The sequence below is a fragment of the Sciurus vulgaris genome, assembly GCF_902686455.1.
Source record: "Sciurus vulgaris genome assembly, chromosome: 7".
Lineage (NCBI taxonomy): Eukaryota > Metazoa > Chordata > Mammalia > Rodentia > Sciuridae > Sciurus > Sciurus vulgaris.
This window is the reverse complement of record NC_136467.1, coordinates 129,657,595-129,675,150: the sequence shown is the minus strand read 5'-3', so window position 1 is coordinate 129,675,150 and position 17,556 is coordinate 129,657,595. Positions and strand designations below refer to the sequence as shown.

The 17,556-nt window shown below is 37.9% G+C and overlaps 1 pseudogene across 1 annotated transcript in view; it reads left to right on the top strand.

The window, feature by feature from the left end:
• LOC306665781 (KH domain-containing, RNA-binding, signal transduction-associated protein 1-like) overlaps positions 1 to 6,002 on the top strand; it is a 32,678-nt pseudogene extending 26,676 nt beyond the window's left edge. The window contains exon 4 of the transcript in view: positions 5,758 to 6,002. The product of the transcript in view is annotated as a KH domain-containing, RNA-binding, signal transduction-associated protein 1-like (transcript). The remainder of the gene's footprint in view (positions 1 to 5,757) is intronic.
• Positions 6,003 to 17,556: the final 11,554 nt, after the last annotated feature.

Genomic DNA, 17,556 nt, shown 5'->3' with positions numbered 1-17,556 from the left:
AATCTGATCATCGGATAGTCACATTTTTAAAAAATATTTTTCTTTGGTTGTCAACGGACCTTTATTATTATGCGGTGCTGAGAATGGAGCCCAGTGCCTCACACGTGCTGGGGAAGCGCTCTTCCACTGAGCTACAACCCCAGCCCAGATAATCACTTTTAACACCCCTTTCCCAACCCGCCCACACACGTTGGTTTAGCAACCGATCGCCAGGTTTTTGCGGCAAGTAAAGGCAGCTTGGGGCGAAATGTGATGTCTCTCGCTAGGCTTCAAGTTTCCAGTTTATCCAGTGATTGATCCGGGACATCTTCAGCTTGTAGGGACATCCCCTGCTATCACCACGAAATGTTAAGTATACACTGTAGCTTCTGGATCCAGAGATGATTTGAGAGTCTTTGTTCCGAGATGAATAGTGCTGGGCGCGGGGACTCCTTTGCACTCAGCCCTCCTTCCCTTCCGCACCTGAGCGGTCTCAGTGGGTTCCCTTCCTGCACAGTTACCTCTCTAGAGGCCTTAAGGCTGGACAGGAAGAAATAACAACTTTGTCCCCTTTCAGTCTCATTCCTTTGGGATCTCATTTTGTTGCTTTCTTCAGAAGCAGCTGTATAGGAATCAGCTCAGCTATTCATAAATGGGAGAGTTTATTTTCACATTTCCTCCTCAATTTATCAAATCTTTTAGAGGCAGAGATTATAAATTATAAAAGATATCCTGCAGTTTTCGCTGCTGGGGGCGTAGCTCAGTGGTAGAGCGTGTGCTTAGCGTGCACGAGGTCCTGGGTTCAATTCCCAGCGCCTCCATGAGCTTTGAGAGGCTGAATCTCAGCTCAGAGGACCTTACTTTTATTTCTGTTGATCAGTATGCCAAGTTCATTTCTCGTATTAAGCTTGTTTTCTTTCATAACTTCCTATCTTTCATTGTGGTACCCAATGATGTCCTGGACCCAATGTAACATAGTTTGCAAATTAATTGTTGGCCTGCTTTCTTTGATTTCCATACTAACAATATTGCTGGAGAGCAGAAAGGGGAAAAGTTAAAATAATACATCCTTAGTGTCATTCACTTTTTAAATTATTAATCTTGAGAGTTCTTGGAACAAAGAACACCCTGTAAGTGTACAAGAAAAAACTAACAAACAAAAAACCAAAACAAAACCTTATTATTTATTTCTTCTGAGCTTCTGACCACTTCATAGGTTACATTTTCTCAAATGGATGTATATATAAGCAATAGTCCTGTTATTACTGTGGAGTAGAAGACATAAGAAAGACAATGCAGTAATCCCAACCCAATAAGGGGTGCGTCCCAAGCCTAAACTGAATGATACAGATAAGACTGGGTGGTTGAATGATTCCAGAACTACAGCCACTTTGCTGAAATAACAGTGGGAGTGTGACAGACCAAAACGTCTGAATATCTTTCTTTCTTTTTTTTTATTTTTAACTTCTCATTCAGTCGAAATAAGTGACATTTATTTGGGGCTCAGTTTAGAGATAACTAAACACCACTTCTCCCCAAAACAAATAAGTATCCCTCGACATTTATGTGTTAACCAATCCAAAAACCAAAGCTGATTTGTCTAGGCCAAAGCTAATCTGAAGTATTGTGAGATTTTAGTACTGGGAATTGAACCTCGGGGTACTTTACCATTGAGCTACATCTCCAGCCCCCTTTTAAAATTTTTTCCTTTATACTTTTTATTTTGAGACAAGATATCCCTTAAGTTGCTGAGGATCTTGCTAAATTGCTAAAACTAGCCTTGAACTTGTGATCCTCCTGTCCTAGCCTCCCCAGTAGCAGCTGAGTTGGGATTACAGGTGTACTGCCACCACACCAGGGTTTTTGTAAGAATTTTTTTCAAAAAAATAAATTCTTTGTAATATATATTGCTCAGAGGTTGTTCCTGTTTTATGGTACTGGGGTTACAGCCTAGAACCTGGTGAAAGAAAGCACTTACCACTGAGCTGTATATCCCCAGTACTTTTTAAAATTTTTATTTTGAAGCTGGGTCCCACTTAATTGCCCAGGATGATCTGGAACCTGAAATCCTCCCACTTCAGCCTCCTGGGTAACTAGGCTGGGATTATAGGTATGTGCCACTGTGCCTAGCTGTTTGTAGGTTTTTATGGTGTGTTTCACCTATTTGAGTCTCCTTATTTTGTGGCCAAAAAGATTAAAATTTTTTTCATAACAAGATAATGATATCTGTTATCTTTATGACTGCTTACCATTGTAATGGAGGTTTTAGCTAAAGCATTTAAACATGAAAAAGCCTGACATCACCTTTAGGTGAAATTTCACATGGTTGAAAGAGAAGGTAGCCACACACGATGTGTCCCTTGATTAAGTAAAATTGAACAAACCCAGAATTAACAGTGAAATATTTGTTAAAAAACTAACTCTTCACATAATCAAACAGATGGAACCATCTATTTATGGAATATGTTGGAAATACAGGAATATATTTAATAACACCATCAGGATGCAATCAGCCAAATCCAGAAAATGGAAAATTTTCCTGGACAAGCTGAACCTCAAAAAACAAATGGCATGGGAAAAAAGAAAAGGGTGAAACTGATACAGGTTAAGTGATGTGTAAGGACAATGACAGACAAACATGACATGGTTGAATCTTGATTCAAATAAAATGATAAATGAAACAATTAAACAAGACCATCAGATTAAGGAAGTTTTGTTCATGTGTTGTGATATTATTGTGATGGTGTTAAAAACATTTATGATTATAAGTTAACATTAATTTATGGATGAAATTAATATAATTAAAGAGTAGGTTAGAGTAGCCACGGGAGAAGGCCCAGTCCCACAAGACTGTTTCCCACTTCAGATGTCAGTTGCCAGTCTCAAGTTGTGACCTGTACTTCTGGCCAACCAGCTACAGATTGGGTGTTCCCATGACACACTTCTCAGGTTCAATTAATTTGCTAGAGTGGGTCACAGAACACAGGGAAACACTTTACATTTATCTATTTATTACATAAAGGATGTTCAAAGGATAGAGATGAACAGCTAGAGGTAAGAGATGCATAGAACAAGGGATTGGGAGGGGCACAGAATTTCCACATCCTCTCTTGTTATCCACCTCCACTTCTCCATATGTGTGGTAATCTAGAGGTCCTCTGAACTCTGCCATTTAGGAATTTTTAAACCTTTATTTTGCAGGCATCATTGATTAAATCATAAGATATTTTTGACCAATTCAATATTCAGATCCTTGTTGGACTCCCTGGAAACTAGGGAGTGAACCTGAAAGTTCCAAGATTCTAATCAGATGGCTGGTTCCCTTGGCAACCAATCTCCAACCTGAGAAAAATTCTCCTAGGGTCCCATCTACAGAGGTTTCATCAGCTCTGCAGGAACTAAGGGTATATATCTTACTTCATTATTATATTTTATTATATCACAATATTATAGTGGTAGATCCATGACATACCATGCATTCATTAGAAACAATGAATAAGATATACACATGGCAAAACACCATGTTTATTTTAAAGGGAAAGAAATATACTAATTCATATAAATGGTTGAATGTAGAAAAAATAAAAATATATTCACAAAGCAATATTTTACAAGAAAACATAAATAATATGACATATTAAACACATTCAAATTATTGTATATTGTGGGAGGAGCCTGAGACAAGAAAGGGGAAGTGGTATAAAAAAGGAACATATAAACATAGTTAACTCCAGGTAAATAATGTCAGAATTGAATTGAAATATAGGTCACCAGGTGGAGAAGTGATCAGTGTTCTCATCAGTAGGGGGGAAACCCACACACATGTAGGTGACAGAGGTGTAGTCTTTTATGTTTTATTGATTGTTAGAGAAGGAAAATACTTTTTTCTCTACACCTCAATCACATTGTACTTTTCCATTCCTTCAAAGATAGGCACTAGATTGCCTCCAAATTCCTTTAAATATGATGAAAGTCGCAATGAAAATCTTCCCACATGTCCCTGTGCAGATATGTGTAAGAATTTTCTTACAATTTTCCATATTCATAGGAGGATAGTGACTTGGTGTCACAGATTAGATTCTCTGTGAAGCAGACCTGATGGTGGACTTGAATGTGCAGGTTGTTTATTAAGGAGTATCTTTAGGATCCACAAGTATGGAAAGCAGGGAGTGGACACAAGGCTGAGAACAGGAAGATGTCAAGCTGGGATGCAATCCTGGCAGACTCAGCAAACACCATGGGAAATTCTGAAGCTAAAACTCCTCCTCAGTCTCTTTGGGACCGTCTTACTGTTCCTTCAGTTATTCGATATGGACTGCCTTGAAAAGGGTATGTCTTTGGGCACGCAGCCCTCTGTAGCTAAGGCAACCCCTGAAGGCCCTGCAGGTTACTGAGGCAATAAGTCTTTCCTTCATGGTGAATCTGGGTGGGCACTGTATTCAGTACAGTTGAATAATATGTTTACATAATTGCTTAAGTCCTGGCACACTTCTCTGCAGGATGGTTATATGCTCCTGAGCTTTAACCCAACTATTCAAACCAAAAAAACAAAGATAAGAAGTCAAATAATGAGTTGGGGGGAAGGATATAAACAGGAATTTACAAAAGGAGATGCAGGGGGCTAACAAAGATGTGAAGTGATACTCAAACTCACTAGTAGTCATTGAACAATTAAATGTTAAGTTACACTTTATAACAAAGTAAACCAGATTCTGAACACTGAAGTGTGACTGGTAGTGCATTCATCTAACTTTAAAAATGGGAGGAAGTCAAAGCATGACAAAGTGGAGATGCCAGGGATCGAACCCGGGGCCTAATGCATGCAAAGCATGCGCTCTACCACTGAGCTACATCCCCACCTGCAGTGGAAGAGTAGGAGTTCTTTCTTTTTATTGATGATCACTAGTGCTCTGTAAACAACATATTGCATAGTCTTGCGACTTTCTCAAACTGCATTCCTAGAAAGATAATAAGGTAGGTTTAATAAATTATTTGCTGAATAATACCATTCACTATTTGTATTTTCCCCTAATATCATTTGGCAGTTTATAAATGTAGATTGTTGTTATCGTTATTTAAAGTTGCTTCCCTCTCTAATAAGATAGCGTCAGGAGGTCAGAGGCTATGACTGGGTTTTCTCATCACTATATACCAAGACCACAACATAGGGCCTGACGCGTAGCAACCATTGGAAGAGCCGGTGAGAAATAAATTACAGGTGTATTCTATTCAAGATACATGTTAGTGTATAGAGTCTTGCAAAGAAGTGTACAGGGAATAAAAAATTTAAGTAGACCATTTTAATACAGTATATGTGCTCTGGCAAAGATAAAAATAAGTAACTACGGCAATAGACAGAAAATATACCACATTCTTGATCAGAAATTGATGACTTCAGGAGTCTTGAAAGATGAAACCTGGCCAAATAAAGGTTCAGAGTTATGCACGGGGATCAATCTGAGGTTCTGTTTCTTGAATTTCGTACAAATTCTGGCGCCAGTGGAGCCAGAATTTATCCCAGGGTAAGTACCCAGCAGCAAACTGTTCAGGCTCACAGCCGGTCCGGGTTGATTAGAAGGTAGATACAAGACCGAAGCAACGTTAGCTGATTTTCACAGAATTTACACTTGGCAGATCTACAGAAAAATGTGATCCTCTTCACTGCTGGTGGGACTGCTCTGGCCTCCTGGTGCCACTGTGATATGGACATGAGGCTGGCGTGGTTTCTCAGATGATTCTGGTGACTAAGAGTGAGTAAGAGCCACCCTGTTCCGCCAGCGTCACGGAAGCTCCAGAAGCGCCTCTCCTGCGTGCGAACTCTCACTGCGCTGGTGAGAGGCGACTGTGATTTTTCAACAGTTCAGTTTCAAGGGTCTACATCCGTACTCCTACCCTTCAGCGACAAAACGTGGTCCTTGCTCCCGCTCTTGGGCGTAATTTCAGCCTTTAACCGTGGTTTGGACCGTCTAACATTCCTCCTAGGCCACGCCTTTGCCTTAGGATTCGGCTTGAGTGCGGGTTGACTCTCCAATGCAGCGCCTAGCATTTGGGGCAGCATCACATTCCCAGACTGTGGCCGGCGCTGCCTTCCATTCCTGCTCTCCTTCCTGCCCTGGCAAAAATGGAAAGCAGGAATACAATTCCTCACCTTCTATCCCGCCCTTTCCTCCTTGATGTGGATTCCTTGGCCTCATGGGGTTTCATTCCCTGAGAAGACCACCTCTCTATGTTGAATGTTCCCAGGTACCCTGGAGCACTTGAAGTATCCCAGGAAATGCCCAAGAGCAGCGATGGGTGTCCTTCTCCTTCCCAAAACCTTCTGCGGTTGTGGAGGGGAGAGGGAGAGTAGAAAAAACCATGGGGGCTAGAGGCAGGTCTAAGGTGAAACGTTTGAAACCGATGGAAGAGGTTCAAAAGTAAATATCTCAAGAAATAAAGCAAATGAAAACTGCGCGTGGTGGTACACGTCTGTCGTTTCAGTTACTCCGGAGGCTGAGGCAAGAGGATCGAGGCCTGTCTTGGCAAATTAGCGAGTCTGATCTTTAAAAGGGAGATGGGGATGTAGCTCAGTGGTAGAAAACCCGAGTTCAATGCCAGTTCCGCAAAATAAATTAATAAAGTGAGTGGTTGTATTCCTTAGCAAGGCACAAGACGAGTATAAAAGTTGTATACAGAAAGCCTCCTCATCGGAAGCACGGACAAGCGGGGCAAACGTCCAGCCACCATACCCTTGCTACTCAATGTGCTCCTCCCCTCTCTCCGGACATCGAAACGTTCTTAGTGTCTTCAGCTCTTTGCATGCGTCTTTCCACCTCAGAACTTGCCTACTAACCCGCAATTCTCGCGGCAGCAAGGTTTTTGTGCACAGGGTGACCCAGTGGGTGCTCTGGTTGGCACGTGCGGACCCCTGGCATAGCAGCAAGATGAGCTGGTAACCAATCCAAGGTCCCCTGGCTCTCAGGCCTGTCGTTCCAGGAGCCGCATAGCCCTGTGCGCTGTGAGGTCCCCTCACACATTCAAATATTTATTTTAATATATGACTATAAAAATTAAGGCCTACTATATCAAATTATTTTCCATTTACATGCTGGAAACAGGGCTGTATTATTGTTAGGCAATGGTAAGTAGTCTTATTCATCAGTACCTTACACCAGTGTTTCTCAAACTTTAGCGCATATCATAATCATCGCCAGGGCTTATTAAAACAAATTGTTGGGCCTTAGCTTCAGAGTTCCTGTCATAGATCTGGAGGGGGCTAGGGACTATATTTTTAAAAAGAATCTAAGTGATGCGGATGTGATTGATACTTATGGTCGGAAGACCACACTTGGAGACCCACTGCCTTATTCTAAAGCCCTTTCAAAAATGTATAACCTGATTTATATTTGAATGTTCAGTATCTCGATTGCACTTTTTATTCCACAGGATACAGATTTACTTGCTCTACTTACTGAGTCCAGGTTTTCTTCTTAGACCGGGTTAAGTGTTTTTATCATGAGTGAGCTATGTCATTAACATAAACCAAACATCTTTGTGTCTTTCCATGATATCAGAATTTATTGAATAACAAATTCACAGCCTATACCACTTTCATTGGTGGCAGTTCACCAAATACTTGTGTGTCACCTGATAGCCAGAAGTTGGTCAAAAGCAAGTTCTTTTATTCCAGTCTTAATTTCTAATATCTATAAAACTCAATTCACATATCACACTTAAAAAACATGTGTGCACGCATGTACATGTGTGTATATGTCACAGAAAGGCTAATAAAGGGTTAAGGCAACCACCAGGTTCAGTAATCTATGAACTAAGAGTAAAGGCAGAGAGCCGATATGAATGAATGCAAAGAGTCACTGTAGGTGGTCAGATAAGATTATGAACTTGTTCAGAGTGCAGAACTTTCAAAGCACAGGAACTTATTCTAGTCTAAGGTCTAATGGCAATTTCAGTGTGTCAGCTTGGAATGTCAACTTGAGATGTCAGCTTGGAGAATCCAGTCTGCTGAAGCTGAAGGAAGGAAATTAGGAAGTTCATTGTTATGGAGATTTTCCTGGGCAAGGCTTGAGATGAGCATTGGGGTTACAGGGTCAGGGTGCTGCTGTTTCCAGTTTTGGTGTGTTCCTTCTTTTATGGGCCTCGAGTGAGAAAGTTGCTTCACTCAGTGGTGTGTTCAATAAGCTCACGGTCTGGTTTTTCCAATATGAGCTTGATATACCATGTGCTTCTGATTAATTCAGTAAATTCATAGATCATTTTTATTAACACTATTTAGTAGTTTGTGCATTATGGTTGTGATAATTGTTTGTGATATGGTTTGTGATATGGTTGTGATAATTGTGATAATTGTTTACTTGAACAAAGAAAGTATAGAGTCATTCCACCTCAGTACTTAAACTTGAAATGGAGTAGCTTATGACAAAGTACTACTTTAAAATATAGAGTAACACAGGTTTAGGCATAGTCTGAGAACTACTATTCTACACATCTGGAATAACTCAGAGCAGGGCACAGCCTGCTCTCCACAGTTGAACATACATTGAGACTGGATGCACCTTGTAATGATGTCAGGAGGAAGAGATAAGGCTGGGGAGATAGAGAGATGGGCCCCTGAGTAACTTCCTGGGCAGTAGAACACAAACAGCACCTGCAGATATTTGCTGAAAAAACTTATAAAAAGACTATTTTAAAATCAGGACCTATGTGACTCCATGCCTCTCCAAAGAAGGAAAAATGCCTGATTGCTATTTTTTGTTTGTTTGTTTGTTTGCATTTGTATTTTATTTTCTTTATTTTTTAATTTTTATTTTTCCAGACTGTATTTTGATTCATTGTACATAAATGGGTTTAACTTTTCATTTCTATGATTGTACACAATGTAGATTCACACCATTCATGTAATCATACATATATACAGGGTAATACTATTGACTGATATTTTTTATTGAATTTAAGTCTGCATGAATTCCTCATAGACACTGAATGTCTTACTTACCCATGATTGGGCAGGGGGTTGACTTCCTTAAACCTATAGATCTATATAAACCCCTAGACAATAGCTACCCTTTGGTATCCCTCTTGGGACCCCTCCCTCTTGGGAGCTCTGTTTTCTTTCTGTTACTCTAATAAACCCTATTACTTTGCTCTCACCCTTGTGTCCTTGGATGTTATTCTTCAAATTCATGAGACAAAGGACTCAGCCCCATGCTCTGTGCCACAGTAAGAAGAATCTATCCCAGTCCTTTACCCAGGTCGATTGGCTCCTGCTAATTATACATCAGATTTCCCAGCAGTTTGTGATTACTATGTATGTATCTACTTTTCCTGATGCCAGTTTTTTCAAATGGCTCTTGATTCTCCTGTTCAAATAAAAATTAATTTTGTAACCACTCTTTCTGAACTGGGTCTTGTCAGTTTCAGATGAATCTAAAGCCTTTAGGGACATCATTTTGCATAAATCCTCTTTCTGATATTCAAGACCTGTATGCACACAAATCTATGCAAAACATATTTTAGAGAAAAGTTGATCAAATGCACATAAAGAATAGTATTTTTGTGATATAAGGGTACTATGGAATTGGGGATGTAGCTCAGTGGTAGAGCATATGCTTTGCATGTGTAAGGTCCTGGGTTCAATCCCCAGCATCTCCACTTTCTTATTCTTAAATCTCCATCTACCACCATTTTTCAAGGCTGAATCTTAATAAACAGATACTTGGGTTTTAGCACTCAATATTTCTAGCAATTTAAAGTTTAAATATCTAGGTCAGATTTCATTTTCCTGCACCTTATTTTGAAAGAAAAAAAATGCTTCTGAAAAAAAAAATAGACTTCTTTCACTGCCAAAGTCACACAGAGTCTGGTGCTATATAACCCTTTTTTGGAAGAGGCAGAAAATTGGGAGGAATAAAAGAGGGTCAAAACAATGTATTGGCTTGTTTTCACCCTTGCCTTTTGTTTTTTTCAACAACACTTTTACCTTTGTCACAAATGTTCCTATGTTTCCAAATAAACAAATATTTTATTTCTCATTTCTTCTACTTTAGAAAAATTATGTTTAAATTTAATTGTTGAATAGAAAATATGCTAGTTGTGTAAGTGGGCAAAAGTATAACTACAGCTGGGGGCACACGCCTATAATTTCAGCAGCTTGGGAGGCTGAGGCAAGAGGATCTTGAGTTCAAAGCCAGCCTCAGCAAAAGTGAGGCACTAAGCTCAGTGGGACCCTGTCTCTAAATTAAATACAAAATAGGGCTGGGGATGTAGCTCAGTGGCTGAGTGCCCCTCAGTTCAATCCCTGGTATCAAACATAATAAAAGTATGACAACTATAATTTCTAGTTAGTTGGCTACCTGGACCTAAAGAACAGCCTTCAACTGGGAGGAGAGAGTTGATAAAAATGTTTGTAAAGATGGGGAAGGAAATGATTTTCATTGGCTGCTCATTAGTTCTTTTTAAAACCACAAAAAAAAAAAAAAAAAAAAAAAATCTGCTTTTGCATTTCTCCTGAACAGTTATTAATATAGGCCAAGAAATGGTATTCTCTAAAGTGGTAAGCTGAGAAAACTTGCTCTTGGAAATTATATCAGTAAGAGTAGGACATTTCACTATTGTCTAGAATATCTGAGCCATGAGACTCAGATGGCTTTTACTAGGGCGTGGAAACAGACTGAGTGTAGCTCAGTGGTAGAGCCTGTGCTTGGCATGCAAGGAGCTGGGTTCAATCCCCAGAACCAAACAAAGAAAAATAAAAACAACTCAGACTTAATAACCAAACAAGTTCAGGGTTTCAGTGAAAGTTTCTCAATATTTAGTATTCATGGGATGCACAGTAGAAAGAGGTTTGCTTAGCATGTGCAGTCCCACATGACTGCAAAAATACACACAAAAAAACATGTATTTAATATTTATCTCCACTTTGTAGCTTCAAGAAAATAGGGTCTGAGTCTACTTCTCAGCCAAGGCCTGATGCTAACTGCTGAGCCTTGCTTTGCTTTGATTCTGTCAAAATACTTGTTTTAAATTAAACTCTTCTCCCTCCTAAATTCTATAATAACTCTGTCTCTTGCTTCTTTTTGCAGTTATCCTTTGCCTGAGCAAGGATTGAATTAATTTTTTATATGTTAAGATTGAACAGTTGAGGATATTTAATATTTTGAATACAAAAGCTAAAAATGGATATTGTGAAGTGAAAAGGTTAAGAAATAAAAACTGACCTTTTGGTTAAAATAAACTTAGTCATTGAACTTAGTACAGGGAAAGCCTTCTTTAAATTTAATAAAAATAACCAGGAGCTTTAGCCTGCCTGTAACCCCAGCAGCTTGGGAAGCTGAGGTAGGAGGACCTTGGCAAGTTCAAAGCCAGTCTCAGCAATTTAGTGAGACCCTAACCAACTTAGTGAGACCCTGTCTTTAAATAAAATATAAAAAGGGCATGGTGGCATATGCCTGTAATCCCAGTAGCTCAGGAGGCTGAGACAGGAGGATTGTGGGTTCAAAGCCAACCTTAGCAAAAGTGAGGCACAAAGCAACTCAATGAGACCTTGTCTCTAAATAAAATACAAAATAGGGCTAGGGATGTGGCTCAGTGGTTTAGCTGCCTGGGTTCAATTCCTGGTATAAAAAAAATTTGAATTAAATTAAAAAAATAAAAACTATACAAATAAAAATGTTGATTTATTTGCATAGACCAAATTTGATATGATCTTTTTGACAAACTGAAAAAAATCAAGGATAAACTATATTTTTCTAGCATATATAAAGTTGAAATGTTATTAAAAATAAATGTTTCTGCAGATCAATTTCCAAAAGAAAACAATTAGAAATTAAGTAATTTATAATTGTCTTTTTCAAGAATATTCAAGAATATTACATAAAATAACTGGTCTGGACTCTAAAAATGTCAATGTTATAAAAGACTTAGTAATTTTATTGATAGCTTACCTTGTAGATTAGTTTAGTAGATATTAAGTAATTTTTAAGTGTCTTTTTAAAATGTAACCAACCATTCTGATGAAAGTGGAATTTGTGCATGGTAACCCTGTTTGTTGAATACATCAACCCATAGGAAAGTACATAACTGGGTGTGTAGCAGGTAGTATTTCAATCTTAGATAAGCCACAAGTGACATTTATTTTGCCTTAAAATATTGAACACGAAAAGTTAAATATATTTTGTCTTAAATTCTTCCTTTGGCCAATAGCACTCATTTTTAATTCAAGCAGATAAATTATAGTGTTACCTATACAGCTACAGCTAAAGTAAAAAGAAAGAATGGAGGAAGGAAAAAAGAAAGGAAGGAGAAAGAAAAATGAAGGATAAAGGAAGGAAGAGAGAGAGAAGGAGGAAGGAAGAGAAAATGTATAAATAAAATACTGAGTAAATTAACAAATGATCACTTTTTAAAATATTTTTTTGTTGTCAATTGATCTTTTGTTTAATTTTATTCATTTATATGTGGTGCTGAGTATCAAACTCAGAGCCTCATTCATGCCAGGCAAGCTCTCTACCACTGAGCCACAACTCCAGTCCGCAAACAATCACTTTTGTTCCAAGAAAATTCCATATGTGCTTAATGAGCCTTGTTAGGGTCAGAAGTGTACATAAAATTCATATGTTAAATCCTAATCTCAGTACCTCAGCATATGACTCTACTTGGAGATAGAATCTTTAGAGAGAAATTTAGTTAAAGTAATTCAGGTGGCCTGACCCAATATGACTGAAACCTTTATAAGAAGTGTATGTTAGGACAGACACACAAAGGAAAGATTTTATGAAGATACCAGAAGACAGCCATTCACAAGTCAAGGAGGGAGAACTTAGAAGAAGCCAACACTTAATAAATGTGATGGTATCAAATTCAAAAGCTTCTGCACAGCAAAGGAAACAATTAGGAATGTGAAGAGATAACTTACAGAATGGGAGAAAATCTTTGCTTCTGACAGAGGACTAATATCTAGAATATATATAAAGAACTCAAAAAACTACACCCAAAAGTCAAATAACTGAATTAATAAATGCTCCAATGAATTAAACAGATACTTCTCAGAAGAACAAATGCAAATAGACAACAAAAATATGAAAAAAGTGTTCAACATCATTAGCAATTAGGGAAATGCTAATAAAAACAAAACTGAGATTGCATCTCCTACCAATCAGAATGAGAGTTATCAAGAATACAGATAGTAGGAGCTGGGGATTTGACTCAGTGGTAGAGTGTTTGCTTAGCATGTACAGGACCTGGGTTTGATCCGCAGTACTACAAAAAAAAATTATTTTTAAAAATACAAACAGTAACAAATGCTGAAGAGGTTGTGGAGAAAAGGAACACACTACATTGCTGGTGGAATTATAAGTTAATAAAACCACTATAGAAATCAGTATGGAGGTTCCTCAAAAGACTAGGCATAGAAATACCATATGACCCAGTTATACAAATCCTTGGTATTTATCCTGAATAATTAGTCATCATACTACAGCACTACCCATGTTTATAGTAGCACGATTCACAATAGCCAAACTATGAAGCAGCCTAGGTGTCCATCGATGGATGAATGGATAAAGAAAATGTGGTATATATACACAATGGTGTTTTATCCAGCCATAAAGAAAAATGAAATTATATCATTTGCAAGAAAATGGATGGAACTAGATTTCATTATGTCACATGAAATAAGTCAAACTCAGAAGGTCAAGGGACATATGTTTTCTCTCACGTGAACAAGCTAGAGAGGGAAAAGGAAAAGAAAGTTGGGGTAGATCTCAAGAAAATCAAAGGAAGATCAATAGAGGAAAGGGATGATGGGTTGAGGGCCTCAAGGGAGAGGGGAAGTGCTGGGGAGTAATATTGTTAAATTGTGTGCATGTACAAATATGTAACAACAAATCCCAACATTATGCACAACTATTATGTACCAACAAAAAAGGTGAGAAAAAAAAAAAAAAAGAACAAGAAAGCAACTCTGTTGATACCTGAGCCTTCTAGCCTCCAGAATTGTGAGATAATAAATTTCTGTTGTTTAAGCCACTCAGTCTGTGTTACTTTGTTATGACGTCCCTGGCAAACTAATATAATCATAAATGTTTATCCAGAAAACATTTTTAAAATAACACACATTTGTTACAAAAAAAAAAAAAAAAAAAAAAAAACTCATTGATTTGTTTTCTATTCTCTTTCTAACCCAGAACATCAGAAGAGTTTAGCTTTCTTGCATATATTTTGGCATTCAGCATCCATTCCCACTTTCTTTTGGATAACATTCTATACAGAAGAACCTGAAAACCTAAGTATATTTCCTTGACATCTTGGCAACCTGGAATCTTGATGCCAATGAGATTTGACCAATTATTAGATGTATGCCTCTGAGATTTAGAAGGCAGAATATCATCCTGATGATTTTGGCTTTTTTTTTTTTTTTTTAATAGCAAGAAAGTTTATGGACACTGATTCTGATTTTTTAGGATCTGAGAGACAATAACAGCAGAGGCAGTAGTCACAGTCTATGTTCCCAAGCCCAGCCATTTGCTTCATGAGTTTGGGATGTAGTCATAGAGGAAGCAGTCTGCTAATCCTAACTTTGGGTTTCCTGTAATGCAACTACAGTGGTGTGTTCTGGGTCTCAATAATTTTATTGATAGTTTCCCTTATAGATTAGTTTAGTAGATATATTTTAGACTGGAAGGTCTATCCTAGTATGTTGTTTTTCCATCTCTTCTGATGGTTTTATATTAATCCAATTTCCTGAATTTAACTCTTTTCTTCTTAAAATTCTTAGTGTACTCCCTATTTCCTACACTGAACACTGAATTATTTTTCAGATTAAGAAATATCAAAATGAATTATAGCAGTGAGTTATAAGAACCCACAAGTCCCCACAAATAAACAAGTAAATGGAGGAAAGGAAATACTCTTCTTATATTAGGACGTCAACATGTAATTATTCAGAATAAATAGTAGATTTAGAAAGTCACCAGTTGGCAAACATTATATTAATAAGTGATTCAGGCGAGAATCCTTTCAATGGGCACTAAATTAAGTGGGTACAATTTGAATGATAATAGCAATTCACATACATAGTCTCAAAGTATCTCCTCACAAGATAGTTATTGCAAAGGAAAAGATATGGAGAAACCTGGCAGACACCATCATAACAAAACAATCAGGTTAACACCACTGGTAATGAGATGACTCCTGTTAATATCCACACAAGGTCAATTCTCTGGTATTCCTGCTGATAATACATGATTTGTATCTAATCATGAGAGAATAGCAGAATATTACATAAAATAACTGGACTCTAAAAATGTCACTGTTATAAAAGAAAAGAAGATTATAGATTAAAGGAAATTAAATGCTTAATCAAAGATTTTCTTTTCCCAAAAGGAACATTTTAAGGACAATTAACAAAGTCTGAATAAGGCCTGTATATTAGATAATAGTAGTGTATCAATGTTAATTTCTGATTTTGATCATTGTATTGTGGTTATATAAGAGAATGCTCTTCTTATTAGGAAACACACTGAAGTACTTAGGAGTGAAGGGTCATGGTTCAAAACAAAATCTCTCTCTCTCTCTCTCTCTCTCTCTCTCTCGTCTCTGTGTGTGTGTGTGTGTGTGTGTCTACAGAGAAAATTGTTTTATTGTTTTTTTCTTGCAACTTTTCTGTAAATATGAAATTATTTAAAGGTAGGAGTTAGGAATGGGATTGTAGCTCAGTGGAAAAGTGCCCCTGGTTCAACCCCCAATACCAAAACAAAAAAAAAAGAAAGAGGAAAAGTAGGAGTAAAAAGAAAAGAGTGAAAAACATACTAGGATAGTCAAGTCTTCATTTAACAAAAATTCCCTTTTGATCAATAGTGGGTCCGGAACACGTATACAGACTTTATTACTCAAAAAAAGAACATGCTAAGTAGCTAGGGATGTAGTCTGATGGTTGAACCTTTGTCTAGTAGGCACAAAGTTATCTAAATAAGAAGGTAAAAAAATGATTTGGGGCTTGGGATGTAGCTGGGTGGTAGAGCACTTGCCTAGCATGGGAAAAAATTAGTTTTGTGCTCCTTTTCCTCCTGTGCATTATCAATTTATTGCTAGACTTTTTTCTGCATTTATATTTACACAGGGGTGTGTGTGTGTGTGTGTGTGTGTGTGTGTGTATGAGCAATGTGGTTCCCCTGAATAAGTTTTGCTTTCTCTAAAGGGAGAAAAGCAACTCTGGATTAAATGAGAGCTCCTTCACTTTACTACTACCTGTAGGAGTTCTCTGCTTTAGTTTACATAGTGAGGAGACTGGCACTTTGCTGAGTTTGCAGATACTACACAGCTCTTTTAAGTTCCTTAGATAACTGCCTTGGGGTTCAAAAAATCTTAGAGGACTTATCATCTGACTTGCCTTATTTTGGCAACTAGGAACTTCTGATATTAAACAGAATAGCAAGCTAAAAATTACAAGAACTCCCAATTAGAAAAACTAAATGCTCATTAAAACATCAGCAAATTCATCAACATAGGTAGAGAGACACGATAGGATTATTTTTTATTGTTCTATAATTGAGCAAACACAATGGATGCAGCTACTTATTTTTCTGCCAAAATCTTACACTTAAAATGGTTTGAAAAATAGTCACATGAGTGAAATGTCCCCCTTGAAGTTGCAGAAATAGACTCAATCTTGCAGGGTTTTCCTTCTAAAACTTGATACCAATTCCTTTTGAGTATTTCATGCATTTGTACTTTCTGCATCTGGTTATATTGCTTGAAATCTGCTCTTTTTGTTTAATTTCAAATCTATTTTCCAAAAAGAAAACAAAAATATTTTAGAAGAATAAATATCAAATGTTACAATGTTTTTCTGGGCTAGTCAATTTTTGAAATAAGTATGTTCTTATGGCGTAGAGGTGAGGTGTCCCCCAAAAGCTCACGTGTGAGACAGTGTAAGAAGGTTCAAAGGAGAAATGATTGGGTTGTAAAACTCTTAATCCAATCAGTGATAGGGATTAACTGAGTGTGTAAGGCCCCCAAAAAGGAAACCCCAACTCTGTCCCATGGATGGACTGCAACCCCAATCAACCGCAGGAGGCGTCACTTGATGCAAACCGCAAGAGGTGTTTATTCCAGCGTGCTGGGACCCAACTCGAGGAGTCGAGTCCCTAGCAGAAAATCTTGTAGGTTTATAAAGGCAGAAACCACACATTGGGAGGGGTCACACATGAAAGGGAAAAGGGGGACAAAGCTGCTGGGAAATTTCAAAGGGGGTCTGGGTTTGCTGATAACATACAACATGTTTCACAATGTTTTACAACAGGGCGTAGATTCTGGTCAATAGTTTCTGGTAATCATTCTGTTTGATCACTATCTGGCTATCTGGCTCAATTTACCCTTTTATTTTCTGTTTGGGGCTGTTTCTTGGAACAGCTTTAAGGGCTTTGTTCCCATTCCTGGGAGGGTGACCTTAGGGAGTTGAGATGACTGGGAGGGTGACCTTAGGGAGTTAAGATAACTGGGAGGGTGACCTCAGACAGCTTAAAAAAATGTCCATTCTTTCAAGTGGTAATTGAAATGGTAGGGTGTGACTGGAGAAGGTGG